Source organism: Danaus plexippus, chromosome 8, assembly GCF_018135715.1.
Source record: "Danaus plexippus chromosome 8, MEX_DaPlex, whole genome shotgun sequence".
Taxonomy (NCBI): Eukaryota; Metazoa; Arthropoda; class Insecta; order Lepidoptera; family Nymphalidae; genus Danaus; species Danaus plexippus.
The window spans coordinates 5,590,759-5,608,643 of NC_083542.1; positions in this window are offsets into that span (position 1 = coordinate 5,590,759).

A 17,885-nucleotide genomic window follows, 5' to 3' on the forward strand; every position below is an offset into this window, starting at 1 on the left:
AGCATGGGCAGCAAATTTTGTTTGATTGCAAACTCTGATGTAGTTCGATGAACAGTAAGGTTGGGAAAATAAAACAGGACTTTTTCAAATTCATGATCCATGAGACATTTTCTCTTACAGTACACGATTTTTCTACTGGTAAGTGAAAGCTCCCTCCTATGAGCATGAGGAAGAATAGAGGAGTGACGTGCTTCTAGTTTTCTTTTGGTAAACAAGGAATGGAAGAATGAAGCGTCCAAAATTATTAGGAACACATAGTTATTGCCAAAATAATTTAAATTCATAGAAAATCTAAATAAAGCACCATTTAGTACTATGACCTGTGAAATGACCTTTACCATTTAAATGCCTTCAAAAATTACAAAAGAATTTTTACGTCATTTTTCGTACCAAGATTAAATCTTAAAATAAACTAGAACCATAAAATACTATTGACTAATTAAAACTTTCCAATTTTACCGTACTTCTACACTGTCTAATTTTAAAAAATGAATTGATTTATGTTTTACGTAGATTTGTTTAAATTCGTTAGTGATATTTGTCTACAAAAAGTGTTTAGTGACCGCGAGCTGTGATAATGTACTTAACTAAAAGTATAAAATAAAATCGCTAAAAGTTAACTAAACGCTATCTGATAAGATATTAATAAATATAGGGGAAGCTTAATACACTACACATGACGAATATTGTGCAATCTCTATAAAATATTCCTTTAAAATACCTCGAAGGTGAGATATATTAGGTCCGTGCTTAAAGCTACACAACTAAATACATTTTAATCACATTGTGGTTACAATGTAGTGAATGTCGTGGTTGCCTGGAGGTTAAAGGCCCGCCTCTCACACGTGAGAGCGCGGGTTCGAAACCAGGCAAGTACCGATGTGATCTTTTCCGAGTCATATGTACTTTCTAAGAGTATTTAGATACAACTGACGGACGGTGAAGGAAAACATCGTGAAGAAACCTGGTCTTATAATTTCAAATTATAAGGTAGGAATCGCAAACCCGTCTTGAGCAAGCATGGTAATCAATGCTCTAACCTTCTCCATGTGAGAAGAGGCCTTTGCTCAGCAGTGGGCTCCTATAGGCTGATGATGATGATGATGATGATGATGTAGTTACTTACAAGTCTTTTTATTTATACCTTTTTTATAAGAAGATTTTTGAAAACCTGTTACCTATTACTCTAACCACAACCTCCTCTGTGTTTGTATAGAAAAAAAAGGAATCCCGGAGTAAATTACGATAGTACTTTTTCAAATGGTTACTTTGTTATTATTTTTCAAATTACAATTTTTGACGAAGAGTAAGCAACAAAACAAAAAATAATTCATTATATCACTTCAAATTATGATTTCCTAATAATCTATCAATAGAACAAATTTAAAAATCGTTCCACTTGATTATATCAATACGAGTATGCTTATTAAAAATTTTTTGAAGATTTTACATTTCTCAAGTATGGCCTGAAAAATAACAAAAATCTGAAATTATTATTATTATTATTTTTTGTTAAACACTACAAAGGAATAATACAATGACTACCGCCACCTAAAGACTAGTTACAAGAGTGTGCTCTTTTTTACGAAGACGCATATTCTATATGCCACTGTAGCGGCGTACTTTAAAAACCTAAGTTACTCTTGTTTATGATTTTCTTCATCTCACTGGGGTAATCATTTTTATTTGCACAGAAATATGATATCAGCATTACCTTGAAGACTGCAAATTATCAACTCTCTGGATGCCGGTGGAAACAGATGTTGACAAAATTGTTTATGTGGATGTCTACCGCTCACACAGTGTTGATTGAAATGACAGTAAAGTACTTTGTAATGATTGTTATTAAAAAAAAATAAATAAACAACATATTCGGAATGAAAACCTGAATAGAAAACATATATAAGTCTTTTATTTATTTGTTCAAACTGAATCTCCGTGTTTCAGACTTACTTTTTTTTAATTCAATTACTTTTGCCTTTTTATAGTTATATTTACTTATTATCTAAATTTGTATATTATTGTTATTTATAACACAAAGTCGTCTTGGCATGTTTTCAAATACTCCATAGATAAGTTTTATAGTACATTTTATATCTTTAACATTTACAAAATTCCCAACTACAGTGTGAATAAAAACACCGTACAAAGAACTTCAGAAAATCGAGTACTTAATTTAAAATGAACTGAGAAAATCAAATACTTCAAACAAGGGTTAAAAGCGATTCTCGAAGGGTACATGTTTGGTTTTTAAATTGAATTTAAGAAATTAAATCAACGTTGGGGTCTCAACTGATCAAAGTCAATTATTAGACTATATAATTTTGTGTCCTGAATTTCTTATAAATGTCTCTTCCATTAATGAAGGAATAAATATTCAAGGTTAATCCCACGTTTTGAAAATAGCCTTTTATGCCTACGAAGCACAATCCCTAATTGTAACATATTTGGTACACCAATTTCTATGAAAAGCTTTAGTAGTCACTAAACTTATTGTTATACACATATCGTCACATTTATTCCTATATTTGTATATATAGACGGAGCAGCAAATCATAACTTTACTTTATAAATCTCTATTCGAAACTATATGTAAGTACTCATCTATTTAATATTTGCCGTGTGGAACTCGCTTTATAATAATTAGATATTAAGCATGTGTTTGCCTTATATTTATTTTATTCGAAATAAAAATTACTTTAAAGTTTATATTTTCCATTATAAAAGAAAATTTGAAATTTCATTTTGTAGAAAGGATTCAAAGCTTTTTTTTTAAATTGTTAATTATTTGAAATAGGAAATTGTGAAACGATTTCCACTTATAAATAAAAATGGAAATTTTCAAAGACGAAAATTTTCTCCTAAGTGTCCTAAATACGTTTTAAACCTTCTAGTTATTTTAATGCATCGCTGTGAAAAGTGAAGAGCCGACCTAGTTTACAAAAAAAAATAGGTCATATAGTGTATGTAAAGTATAAATATCTTTTGTATAACATCTAAAAACACGAAGTTTCTGGATGATCCTCGTACTAGAAAACATTCGAAAAACTACGAAGTACGTCTCTATTTTCCATTATTCTTTACATCTGGTTCCATTCGTGAAGTTGAAGCGCAGTCTAAAAAGTAGTTGGCCTCGATATGGTAGCAAAGTCGACCGAAAGGTGCAATTTTTTTTATTCTCTTCTCCTGCCTTTATTTTTCCCAAAGCCATTTAAAACATTAAAATGATTTCAAAATTCCAAAAAACGAAACCCTTTTATAATTTATTAGTCAATGATAAAAAAATATATATATTTCATATTAATTAAACTAAATATTTAAATTTTTATTTACATCTTTCCTAATTCATACGAGACATTTCATCTCAGATTTTTTAATCAAGTGTTCCGCTAGCTCTCTAAATTGCTGTTAGAGGCAAAATGTTTTAATTGTATCTGAGATGCCTTGAAAGACATAAATGTAGGGTAAGAGAAGTACCTATTTACGAACTGAGTGTCACTTAGATGCTTTAATAGAAATTAGTATTTTATTAAACGCTTTACTCCATTTTTGGTTGAGGACACATAAGTCAGAAATGAATATAATAATCATACGTAATGTACATTTAAGTATATGGTTAAAGTATGTTTATATTGTAATATTTTTATTAAGATTTCTTAATTTGGCCAAATATATATTTTTTAAACTAGTACCTAGAAATTAACACAACAACGCACTAAAATGTTTAATTACTAACCAGAAAAAAAAGTTTTTTTGATATAATAAACCGGTGTAATGCCTAATAAATTGATAGTCAACGAAAACAAATTTGAAACAATACTTAAAACAACATATAATAGAGTCATAACAAGCATAAAAATGCAATATATGATTTAATTAAAAATATAATTAGTACAAATACTGAAGTGAAATATCTAAAATTGAATTCTATGATATTAAAATATCCTACACTGTACCCACAAAAGGTTATGGCTATTACTATACTTATATGCTTTTTAGGTACTAAATAAGAAATTCCAACTTATTACATTACAAGTAATTAAAAAATGTGTAGGCAAGACATGAAAAGCAATAAAGCATGAAAACTATATCATCTATATAAGACAAAAAAGATGTCAGAACAGATAATCATGAATATTACGTGTTCACAAAAGATTTCAGCTTTTAATAAATTCTAAGATCCACACTTACTTATTTTATCTCTACAATGATAAAGTGATTATTCAAAAATTAATAATTAACCAAATCTGAAAAAATTTTTTTTATTAAAAATTATTTCATTTTGTCTGTTTGATGATAAGCTTATAGAAACCCAATGTATACACTGTACTACATTCTGTTGGGCAACATACTAAAACGGTATGCAAATTCATATATAAAACTTTCTTAACATGGTACTACTTGAAAACTTTTGAACTTTTGTATTGTTATAACATGAAACAGTAGGAATTCCAGTTAGTTTAATTATAACTGAATATAAAAAATTAATTTGCCCAAGTTACCGTGAAAAATATAAAGGTATATTGTGACATTTTTTTTTAAATACCATAAAGGGCAAACGAGTAGATGGTCCCTCTGGTTGTAATTGGTCACCGTCATCTATATTTGGAAGACAAAGGTTACAACAACGTTCCTAGCCTTGAAGCTGGAGAAGGTGTAATTGAACGTTACTTAAAAAAAAACATTTTCTACCTATTCGGGAGGTCGTTCCACTTGCTGCACATGCGTGAAAAAGATGTTCGGGACGCATGTACAATATTACGGAGACAGGCATCTGGGTGAAATAGATGCCATCCTATCCTAAAGATGTGAGAACAATAATTGAACTGTAATTCAGGTACTAATAACAACTTTTCAGAACATTTCAAATATAAAAAAAATGATATCCAAGATTTTCACGTGTACACATTTAAATGAAATTAAGTTTTTCGGAATATTTGTTGTTTTTTTATTATTTTATTTGGAAATATTCCTAAAGAGACGCTTACGAAAGTGTCAAAAGTGTCGAAAGTGTCTGTCAAGTAGTCTTACTTCAGACCTTATGACTTGTCATCTACCACCAAAGATTTTTAGTTTTCTAGCGCACTACTCTGGATGCACGCAGAATGTACATGTAAAACAGTATCTTGAGGTGTTGTGGTGTGATCACAGATATATATTTCATATTTTTGATAAGTAATTCCCATGTATTAGAAATTTCAGCCATCTTCTCAATAGAAATTAAGATGTTTCTCAATTTCAATAGGCTTATGAATTAATCTTGATAGGTATTAATCTGCATGAGTCAAGGTCTGTGTTCTGTTAAACCGGATATAGTGGCTTAGTTTGTCCATTATGTGGTCACACACTGGTGACTTCAGGGCACGCTTATTTTTAATATCTAAAATGTTTTTTTTTTCTTGTCCTTATACCGATGCTGAATAGAAATTGATATTTCTGGGAAATTAGAAATAAAATAATAAAAACGATAGCTTTATGCCAGACCCGTTCGAATCCCTTCTCCTAATTAAGGGTAACTGCCAATCTTATCTTTTGCTTTCGACGGCTTCAGGCAATCGATGAGTTAGACATGGTAGAAGTTCTGCAGCGCTTTCTCCTCGACGAAAACCATATTGACTATCTCTAATAAGATGGATCTTTTCTTTTTGGTATTCCATAACTCTTTTTGGGAATACGGTGAACATAAGAGTGATATGAAACGCAGAGCATAACGATAATCCACATCTGTCGTCTGCGAGAGGGTGCTACTTCTTCCATCAAACCGGCCCCAATACGAGTTACAGTTTATCTACTACATCTTAGTTTTACTTATCGTGGTCTCAAAAATGAACAAGTAATTGTTGTCTAATATATCAGAACGATTATTTTTATTATTAACTTACGTTACGATGTGTGATTATCTTTTCTTTCTTTGGTTTGCATAATATTTGGGGAGTTATTCTTCTATTGAGTTTCATGATATTTCTTTTGTGTGTGTCCTTAAGATTGTAAGACACAAATTATTAAAAGTGGGAGAAGTTATACGGGATGTGCAAATTGGTTGCACATATTAGCAAGTATTAAATAATTCCATGGTGTCTTTCAATTAATTATTGTATAAATATAAATAAACATGCCAAAATTAGCAAATGTATCGTCTATATTCTCTCAGTTTTATTCCAGAGTAAATTAACTACAATATTCAACTAATATTATATAATTATCTCCTAGAGGATAAGGGCCCTAAATTACACAAAACAGAGAGAAAGATAAGAATTCAAGTTATAAATAAGGGGGTTAGTACGTTTCGCGGTTTCTAACTTTGATCTATAGAATCACATATAAGTTCGTCTTGCATTGACTTCAATTTGTTTGAAATATGTATTGTTTCTCTAATACCAAAGCCATATTTGGTCATTTTTTTATGCTAAAGGGGGCAACCGAGCAGATGGTCTACTTGATGAAGGTATTACCGTATCATAGAAATCCGCAACATTATTTTACAGATGTGTTGCCACCTTTGATTGGGAAAGAGGGGGAGGAAAGGATGGGAAAAGGGAAAGGGCCACCAGCTCTCTTACTCATCGGACGACTCGCAGTCATTAACGCCGATCTTCTGTGAAAGGGTTTTATTTCTCCCGTCGAGCCAGCTCATGTTCAAGTTGCAGTAACTTGACCACAGCTGGGCTCTACCACCTACGTTGTGAAGTGGAAATAGCTATACATTTTAAAACATACATATTTAAAACAATTTACTATTTTTTTTACTAATCTATGTTATCGTTTTACAAAATAATCCTTAGGTAAAATGGATAACTCCATTAAATAATTTGATTACTGGTTGTCAATAAGGTGTTAAAGTATGAATTATCCGGGCGCCATTATTTTAGCGCAGATGCTGAAAGTATTGCTTAATTATGACACTGTCAGTTTCATTCCATTAATTAATTATTATTTTCATGTTTATGAAAGGCATTTAATTTTATTGAAAAGTCATTTTTTATTTAATGATCAACAGATGATCAATATTATGATTGCATTAATTGAAAAAACTTCTTAAAGGGTTATTATAATCAATATGTTTATATCTAGTTAAAACAATTCCTAAAATTATTATTAGTATAAGAAAATCTAAAAACAAGCTAAAACAGAGATCATGAATGCATTTTAGCTTATATTTTCATTTCCAGTATTTCTAAATAAATTCCTACAATGCAATAATATTTCAACACATTTTTATATATTTCATGAGCAACTAAATACAGTTCTGAACTAAGAAAGGAAAATGAATCGAATCTTTTGATTAACTCAAATTCTCGAAGGATATTAGCCGACCTGCCCTGTTATAGAGCAAATCCCAGGACCCCATCCCTTACTTAGGTTGTGATGGACAAAACATTTATAATAGGTTAGTATTAGCGTGTACAGTAATTCTCAAATACCAGGTACTAGGTCTGATAGTCATTTTAATTTTAGTTATAAGTGCCAATAACATGAAAAAATAAAAGGAAACTCCTTTTTGTCGCTGTAAGGATGAAGATTAATTAAGAATAATAGAATAGTAATAATTAAAAGAAATAAAACAAGTGCGAGTCGGACTCGCCCATGAAGGGTTTTCTTAGCAGCAAGTAGACGACATAATATAAAAGTTATTGTAGTGCGTTGTAACTTTGATCGATGTTTTATAAAAACTAAATAACTTGGTTTTACATAGTGTTTGTATGAACGACAAAGTTGTATATGCGTTTTTTTTAAATGTATTATTTCTAAAACCTAATAATGATATCTGGTTCAAACCAATGTCCGTTGAAACATTCCCTGGAAATCTACAGCATATATTTTTTTTAGTTTTCTCACTCTCTTATTTTCAAAGTTAGAGGTACACTCACTTTTCACTTTGGACACGTCTATCTTTCAAACAATTGATTTTGACGAATAATGATTTTAGAAATCTTAATGGTTTTTTAGGCCCTATCCATAGACACCCATCACGTATAATAAAGCTGAAAAAAAATTTTTTGAACCAGTTCCATGTATGGAGTGCACCCCTTTAATTTTTAAATTTATTAATTTTTATTCAAAATTCAAATAGCAACTACCAGAATACATCAATTTACAAAAATTTCAACTATTTAGGCCTAACAGTTTCGGATACAAATGGCTGTGACATAGGGACGGACGGACGTATAGACGGACACAGACGTGACGAACCTATAAGGGTTCTGTTTTTGCCATTTGGCTACGGAACACCAATTTGTTGGTTAATCTTAGTCCTTACGGATTAAAAAGTGCCAAAATAATGATTAGCTTTTCATTATGACCACTAAAATTCATTGAAATTCCTTTTCTTGTCTTTAAAATTTTTGCTTACATTCAAAGGGACGTATAATTTATAAGATGATTTTTTCGTTATCGCCTGCCTGTGTTTTTAATTACTTAATTAAAGGATAAAACCAAATACGACATGGACTCAAAGATGTAATAGGGCAAGTAGCTTGATGGTGAAAGCTAATTTTGAAATGTTATTTTCTATTCTCATATATTTCCATTAGGGAAATGAGAAAATGTTATGCTAGTGGAAGGCAAACAGAAATTAGGGTTAGATTTTAAATCTAAACACATTTAAATAAAGAATATTTTTTGATGGAATAATTTTGTTATTTTACACATTAAAATTATAGATATAATAGGTTGTAAATATGTATATTATACAGGGTAAATGTATAAAAAATAAATGGTACTAATTAGTAACTTCATTAAAAAAAGATATATTTAAATAACATTCAAAATTCAAATTATCCATTATTTAAACTATATCTTAACTAAGTTTTAACTGAATCAAATATTACTTGATTATTTATAAATTATTTATAAAGTAATCTTTAACAACGTAACAAATCTCACTCATATTAAGTTTGAGCTACTTAACATTATCATGTCTCATTTTTAATCATTTTAAGTACATGTTTTTGGAGCATTAACCTTAACAAGGAGGTGTCTGCAAGCGGGCGTCATTTATCTCAGAACGGAATTTAAGAGACGAAGTATCTTGTAATACTGCTGTGACACTTTCTATAATTATCTTAAAATATATAAAAAGCGATGTTTTTAATATTTATTTAATATAAAAATTCCTTTACTGAATGTAAACCATTTTAATATTCTCTAACATGTCAGACAATGCTAAGTTCCGAATCCATAAAAAATTTTGCGGAATTAATACATCTGATGTTATGTTGTAAATTGATTTCTTCAATCTATATATATATTTAATATTCTAGATTTAAACAAGACTATAAAAGTATGTTAATAATTGTTATTATTCTTTAACTTCATTTTCATAACACTGTCTCTGATGGACTGCTGCTTGTGTCAAATAATTGCTTATTATGTTAATCTTGCTAAACAAGGTTACATCAAACTTAGAATAGATTAATTGAGGTTTAATCTCAAACCTGTATCAATTAATAATAATTAATTCTGAGCACAGAATTCAAGTAAGTTTATGTTTTACCTGAATTTTAAATGCTTAGAGGTAAAACACAGTGAAATTTTCTTTGGTGTTCCTAAGAAAACCCAAAGATCTTTACGTTCCTTAAAATAATTAGAAATTTTATAATATTGAAATGCTTAGCAAGGAGTATGATGTGCGTGATGAAACGATTGGTGTACATATGTATAAAAAATGTATTAATTTATCATATATGGCACATACAATTTACCGAAGCAACGAAACTTTTTCAGTTATTCGAGTTTCATGCAAATAAGAATAGAAATAATAAATATAAAATAAAAAGGACCTAAAAATTAAGATTTTAGTTTAAAATAGATAAAGGCTCGTAAAATATACAATAGTTAGTGAAATAGATAAAACTGGTTTATTATATATTTAATAACGATAACTGTGTGGCTAACTTTATTTATAAAGATTTGGCCTATGCACGAAGAATATCCAAAAACCCATTTTTTTGTTTTTTTTTTTGTCACTGTTAACTGTAGTGAATAATTAGAACCGCATATTAACGATTTTTAATTACATAAAATAACTTTAAAGATATCCATAATATGTCTATGGATAATGTTAATTACAGTTCATTACAAAAGTACACTAAGACTCTTAAGTCTGGTTTATTTTAGTTATTTTTCTTAAAAAAGCGTTGAAAATTCCAACCGTTGTGTATCTAAAACTTTAAATTTCCTAATCATACGAATATCTTTAATATAATTGTACATGGAGCCAGGTCACCCAATTTGATATAGCTCTAGGTTAAGATAGGGTTAAACTCACTTTTAAACACTGTAATAAACATGACCTTCCAATTTGCTTGTCAATATCTTAATATTGGTACTAGTATATAATCGACACGTGAACCATAACAAGTAACCGTCAATGTTGCTGTTTCGTTGCTTTGTATAAATAGTTATGAAACTATAGAATATAAAGTAGGTTTTGTTGTATCACTGAACATTGATCAAATTTGCAGATTTATGACAAAGCAGTTCACTCGATTTCGTTTTTGATGCACAATAAATTGGGATGAGTATTAAAGTAATAATTTTAAAACTGTTATTACCTTTACGTGATATATACGTAGAAAAAAGATTTCATGTTTATTTGAATACAAGATTTTAGACGATTTTGATTTTTGGTTTAGTTTATATATATTTTTTAAAGTTCTTAAGAGTATACGATATCTTGATTAGGTGATTGTTTTTTAAAGAGTGACATCATAGATCAGGAGCTATGTGAAAAAGATAAAGAAATATGAAATAAAAAAGTATTATTACAAGTGATGATTATCGCGTTTAGAAAAAATACTAATACGCTGCCAACAACGTTCTTATTTTGTTTCCATAACTTCAATGAAAACAGCCAATATTTCAACACATTAAGCGCCCCTTCTTGTCGAAACAGGGATTTTCCAGTGAACCGAATAAAACGAAGTATTTACTGGAATTCAATCTTTATATAAGACATGATACTATGCTTCGATATTAAGTCAACATTTATTTCAAAACAAAATTAACAGTTATTTAATGCAAAGTTTGATATTTTATTAATTACACTTAAAAGATATTAACGAAAAAAAACTTTCAGTTTGATGAAGACTTGTCTCGAGATTTATATTCTCACAGAGTATATGTAAATTTGAAAGTAAAACTTTACGTCTTTTTCTTAGACTTTTTTCAGTAGTTACTGCATAACGTCAATGTAAAATTTATTTTACATATTTTCATATTGACTATCATATAATGTATATACATGTTTATATTGTTCGGTTATTTTACTTAAAATCCCAAGATACAGGCCCTTATATAAATAGCTTTACCTTGCGGCTGACAAAGACAAATTGCCCCCACCCCTTTACATTAGTTTTGACTTGAAGTATCTATTTAATTCTGCCGTGTGTCCTCGTTTAATTTACAAGTTTTTATGGGGTGTAATAATAACTATATACCATCATAAATCATATATATTTTTTAAAAATTATATAATATTTTTAATTGTTATAAAAATAAAAATGAAAGGTGAGAAAAGATGGGACATTACCAGACTCATGTTTGTATGTAATATCTCTAATATAAGTAAAAATGCTTTATATTATGATCAAATTATCGTAAATTTTTTAAAAATTTTTTCTTTATTAGAAAAAAAAACTTTTATAAAGATATAAATATAGAGATACAAAGAAAAGAATATATCACATAACCATGTGATATATTCTTTACTTCTTAACAATTGTTAATGCAAACAAAATACACGCCTTATTCAAATTGAAATGGAAAAGTAATTGTTGCGATTATTAGTAATTTTTTTTTACTTAAATCTATGATTTCACCGTTTCATATAAAAATCAATAAAATAATAAAATTATTTAAATAAACCCAAAATTTGATTATTTACTTCCTTTTATCATATTTTCATAAAATAAATAGAACCAGATTATATTACAAGGATTCATTAACAACTTCATAATTGTATCAAAAATTGGTGCCAAGAATTGCAACGTTTTATTATTTTATATCACTTTATGAAGATGTTAAAGAAAATAAAGGAAAATTCCATTATGTGATATTTTAAACTTGTTTTGTCTTTAAGAAATTTTTCTAGAATTTTCTAGAACTAAAAACTTTTCTAAATATCATTATATAGTATATAAAAATTATAATACCAAATATAATTCTTAAGTATGGTAAGGTTTTTGTAAAAAGCAAAATTTTGTTCTTATAATAATATTTTCTGACAAAACATTTGCATTTTTGATAGCATATTTTTAGCAGTTAAATCCTTCGGTTTTTAGGTTTTCACTGTAATTGAGTTTCACTGTGCGGTAATTGTAGCTGTAGCTTGATCGATATTCGTCCTCTAGGAACAGATAGGGTAATTTATAACATGATAGCTCGAAATACACAACCGTTTGATGGCTCTCAATTCTTTAGCCTTTCTTTCAGTTGACAAATTCGGTTTTATTTTTAAAGGTAAGTGTTTCAATTTTATGTATAGTTTGGAAACTGACTTTTAAATACTTGTACAAAATTAAAGAAAATCCAAATGAAAATAAAATGTAAATACCAATCTTCCTATTTATCTAATATATATATATAAGATAAGCCTAATAATTAATATAGAAATGATACAAGAGTTTTATGAGTGAGATAAGTATCTCTATTGCAACATATATGTACATAAAATAAAATCTAGAACAAGGAATGAGAGTATATACATATAAGACAATTTCTGTCCTTAAGGATTTTTTTTAAGAAACTAAACTTGTGTTGCTCTGTAACCAAGGAAACGACTTTTAAAGTGTATTCCTATTCAATCATCCTTAATTATATCTTATCTTTTTTCTCCAATTTTTTATTATTTTTTTCAGAAAAAAATACTCTAAAAAAAATGTATTTTTTTCTTTTCCTAGCCCAGACAATAAAGTTTTTAGAAAAAATTATGACGAGGCAAGACATAAAAATAATAATAACAACATTTAACTCGTAATGACAACAGTTCAAACCTAAAGAAAAACTATGTGTTTTTCTTTACATACAAAACATTGTATGATACATTTCATCCTCACAGTAATGCTACATTTAAAAAGTGATAATATTCATAATAATAAAGGAGTATATAAACAATTAATATATTTTCCTGAAGTAATAAAGCTTTGCTTTGTTATCTGAAATAGATGTAATGACTAGCATATTTTCATAATAAACGAACGGTTGAGGTTCAAAATTTTAATGATGAGTTTATTATAGGAATATATCAAAAAGATTTATTTAAGCGTATTAAGTATCAAAAAAGTGGACCAAGAATAATATTTAAAATATATATAAGTCATATTTATAGCAACAATTGCCAAAACGTGAATGAATATAAACTTGGTAAACATAAAAGAACTGTCCTAGCTAAAATTTGTTCTACACTTATCTAAGAAACTTTTATTGTACATGTCTTAGTATGACACTTATTGAACCACCCAATTTTAAAATTCGATAAAATCTCTATATTAAATAAGTGAAAGCATTCGGTGTATTCAGCGGAAACATTCTGAAAAGATAAAAAATATGTATTGGAATTGAAAAGACACTTGTGTTATGGTGCCTCTAATTTTCTCGATAGGGCCCCTGTGTTAGTCCCAAATTTGAGCCAACGACCAGCTAGTGTGATCTGATCGCGTCACAGAAGCTCATGGCCATTCGGATAATACGTGGTTATCGCACGATCTCCGGGGAGGCAGAGAACCTCCTTGCTAGATCACCGCCATGGGATCTAGAGGTGAAGGCGCTTGCGCAAGTCTTCAGTTTGCTCGTTGAAGTTTGTCACCAGGGCCAAACTCCGTGGCCGCGCCAGATCAGAGCGTGGCGAGATGAGCTCCAGCGTGATCTGATGGCACAGTGGAAGGAAAGATTGTTTTAGCCGAAATCCGGGCTCGCTATTATCGCAGCGGTAAGACCCCTCTTTGAGAAGTGGCTGGAGAAACGCTACGGTGTCATCACCTTTCGCCTGACGCAGATGCTTACTGGACACGACAGTTTTGGGAGGTACCTCTTTCGGATTCAGAGGGAGGAAATGCCAGGGTGTCGACATTGCGACGACCAACCAGAGGACACGGTGGTGCATTTGGTGGCGGAGTGCCCAACTTGGGCTGAGCACCGTTGTATTCTCAGAGTAAACGTCGGCGGCGGTGACCTCTCGCACCCGGCCTTAGTTCAGGCTATGGTGCGGAGCAAAAGGCCATGGGAAGCCGTCCTGAAGACGCTCCAGGCGTAGGGGATCTCGAGACGATCTCCAGTCCCCGTAAGCGCGGGTCTACGGACGGCGAGCAAGGGTAGCTTGTCGCCCGCGCGCGCCATAAAGTGCCGTTAGACCACCACAGATGGAGCCCTAGAGCCGATGCCAAACCGGGTTGCAATGATGTACCGCGGCCTGGCTCGGAGCAGAAGAAGGGTTTTTAGTCAGTAGGAGTCTGACACTTCCTCTTGCCCAACCCAGGACAAGACGGGTCATTTGATGATTTTTCCCTCTAAAAAAAAAGACATTTAATACCGAAACAATTACTTTTTTTATAAAGGCTCTTTTTATAAAAATTAAAAAGTTTGTCCCCACATGGGGTATTATTCTCATCTAGTATTCGGTGCCCCTAGTACCAACAACATTCACTTTACTTCATACAACGCAAGTTAATTCGGATCGTCCATAGCTCTAACCTTATGGACGATCTTGAACCTTGAAACTTTTCAGTAGCGTGAACTCGCTTTGCTTGTTTTATCCCCGTTTTTTTTTTGTGCAAGTGAAGGCCTAACTATTTGGCTTTTTTCATAGTAATTTCAGTATCGAAAGGGCCACATTTGTTGAAATAATAATTATTGTCTTTCAGGCATATCCCAACACTCATCTTTAACACCGTAATCGGTTATTTTATATAATAAATTCATTGTATGTAACCTACTTCTATGAAATAAAACTTTAAGATCAGGTATTATTATTATAAATTCTTTTCAGCATATATTTTCTTATTTTTTCTTATACTGTAAACTATTTTACTTTTTGTATTTTTATGAAGATTTTATTTATTTTTTTCACTAAAGATTAACAGTCCATTAACATAAGGCACAAAATTTTCCTTATGCAATCTAAAATAGACACTTAGCAAGTAACTTCAACGTAACCAAACATACATCCGAAAATTCAGGTCTTTTTGTAAATAAATACAATTTTTTGAGAACGTTCGTTGTAGGTTCAACTTTATCGTACTCACAGAAATAAAAGGCTTGTAAAAATATTTAGAATGAAATTACCAACATTCTGAGTGGTAGTTAAATTAAGTACAAACAACGAAGTACAGACCAACAAACGCTTAACAATCAGAACAACGTAGTTTCTATTTTAATTAATTAGCTGGCGAAATATTTGTTAAGTTGATTTACCATAGAAGTTAAAATTAAAATTAAACAGATTACTATTTAAATTATACAAATGTATTACTATAACAGTTAATGCTAAATGATATATCAACACAAATGGCTTGTTGTTTAACACACCAGTTTAGAGCGGACAAAAATTTATCACCGAAACGGATATTTTATCGCTATTCAATAACTTAGAACGTCGTTAGCCGGCTTGTGGTCGTAACTCTTGTACATGTGTTACATTCAGTTGGCATTCGACAATAACGCTAAATGATCGAAAATACCGTGTATAGGTACATAGTGTAAATAAAACAACTTTTTTTTATTATCCACTTTCTTATTCCATATGTCCGTATAAATATATATATAGAACCATGTCCAAGTTGATTATTAGGAGTTGTGACGTCGGCGATGCTAATTTTACTAACACTATTTGCACCTTTCAGGTTATCCATTTTCACCAATAAAGCACTCTCACTTACTTGCACCACTTTATTATCAACTTTAACTAACACTTAGTAATTTCTCCTGGATAGCACTCACACTACTATGTCCTCGCCACCAACGTCTCCGAATATAAATGGTTTTCGTGGAGTCATTACATTTACTCTTAATTTTAAATAATAAGTTACAATGATTATTCGTAGTAATTCAAATAATCATTAATCATTACATAAGTTTTCGTAATCAATTATTAAACCAACTAAACTTTAAATTGTCACTTAAAATTTAAAGAAATCATAATTCTATAAAACAAATAATTTTTTTAAAGTTGTTTATGTTACATCTACCCTCTAAGTGTTGTTTATGTTACATCTACCCTCTAAAGTGAAATACATATGAAACAACTACCCTTTATAATGGTTTTTAAATGTCGTTGCGCCGACATATATACAATATGTATATATGAAAGCAAACCTTAATTTTAATTTATAGGAGAAATGTATATATAAAAATGTTGAGTGCTGCAAAGCAAAAGTAGGGCAACTTCTTAATCTATGTCATTAGAGATGCGTTACCTGCAATATACCGATGACAAGGTACGATGATGCCATATTCCTAAACACAATTTTATCATACTCGATGTTAGTGAATTTCAATCAAAATTAATCAGGCATTTATTATAAATTTGAAATATGGTTCCCTTTACTTGAGGGTTAACTTCTCAGAAATCTCAATAAGTCATGTCGAAATTATACAGAATATACAATAATATATTTTGGGTCGAAATGAACTCTTTTCCGCTTTGTATTATATAATATATCTGGTTTCATTTCTTAAGCCACTGTCAGCATATTAGTCAACATATTTGTAACATGATGACGGAACACAATTGCATTATTGAAATTACGTTATTAAATTCATGTAATCCTTTTTATCTGTTTTAAAAAACAGGTATCTAGTTTTCTAAAACAAAATGGTAAAAGTTGTGTAAGGCTATATCGCAACTGAATAGCTAAATCGTGAATAGCACCACAGTGAATTGAAAAGTAAAACAGAAATATAAAAGTAACAAATAGTGACAGTAAAAGATTACTTTTTCAATATCGTAGAAAATATTGTTCGATATAAATTGTTAAAGTTTTTTGCTTGTTTAGACATTGAATTAATTTTTATTTAATGTTAACGGAAATATTTCAAACAAAAACCTTATATTTTAAAACTTTATCGTTAATAGAAGTCAAAAAGAGCCGTTTCACGATGTTTCCAAGCTAAGCAGCTACCAAATTTAGTTTAAATTTTCACCCATCAAAACAATAATATAACTTAATAACAATATTTCACTCCAATGTTATTGACACGAATATATCTCACCCATTGATAGTGATAAATATAATAAAAGCGTCTTGTGATAAACTAATATTCTTTTAAGCGCTTATAAGTAGAAAAATGATAGTTAATTATTGCAAATAAATTATTGCATTAAAATTAAATTTCAAGGATGTCAAAACAGTGGTTGTTATTTAAATAACCTAGGGATAACTCTTTGGTCGAAACTGTTTACTGAGCGTGGCTTTAAACTTTTTATCCAGCAAACGGCCATTTTCTTAGCGTTCAGGTTGAAAGCAAAGTTAAAAGTTAAAACATAGTATTAAAAATGCACGTATCGATTGATGTCGCGCAATTTAAAACTAAGCTCTTCTTGATACTTACCAGTTTAAATTATAAGATTTTCTATTACTCACAGTAAAGGGTATGGGAGTACTCAGTTTGTTAAGAAACGGAATCGATTAATAATTATTTATCTACATCAAAGATATGAAAATTACGTTAAGGCTTTATGACTATGGGGTTATTTATTTATAATTAATTCGATTTTAATTCAATATTCTAAAAAATATTTTAACTTAAATATTTAAATTTTATGATATCGTCTATAGAACTTTGTTTTATTTTAATAAGCATAAGATGATGTCACGGAGCGTGCTTTGCAAACAAATAGCCAAAGTGACTTCTCATTTAAGATGGTTCCCATTCATCTCAGTCAGTCACAA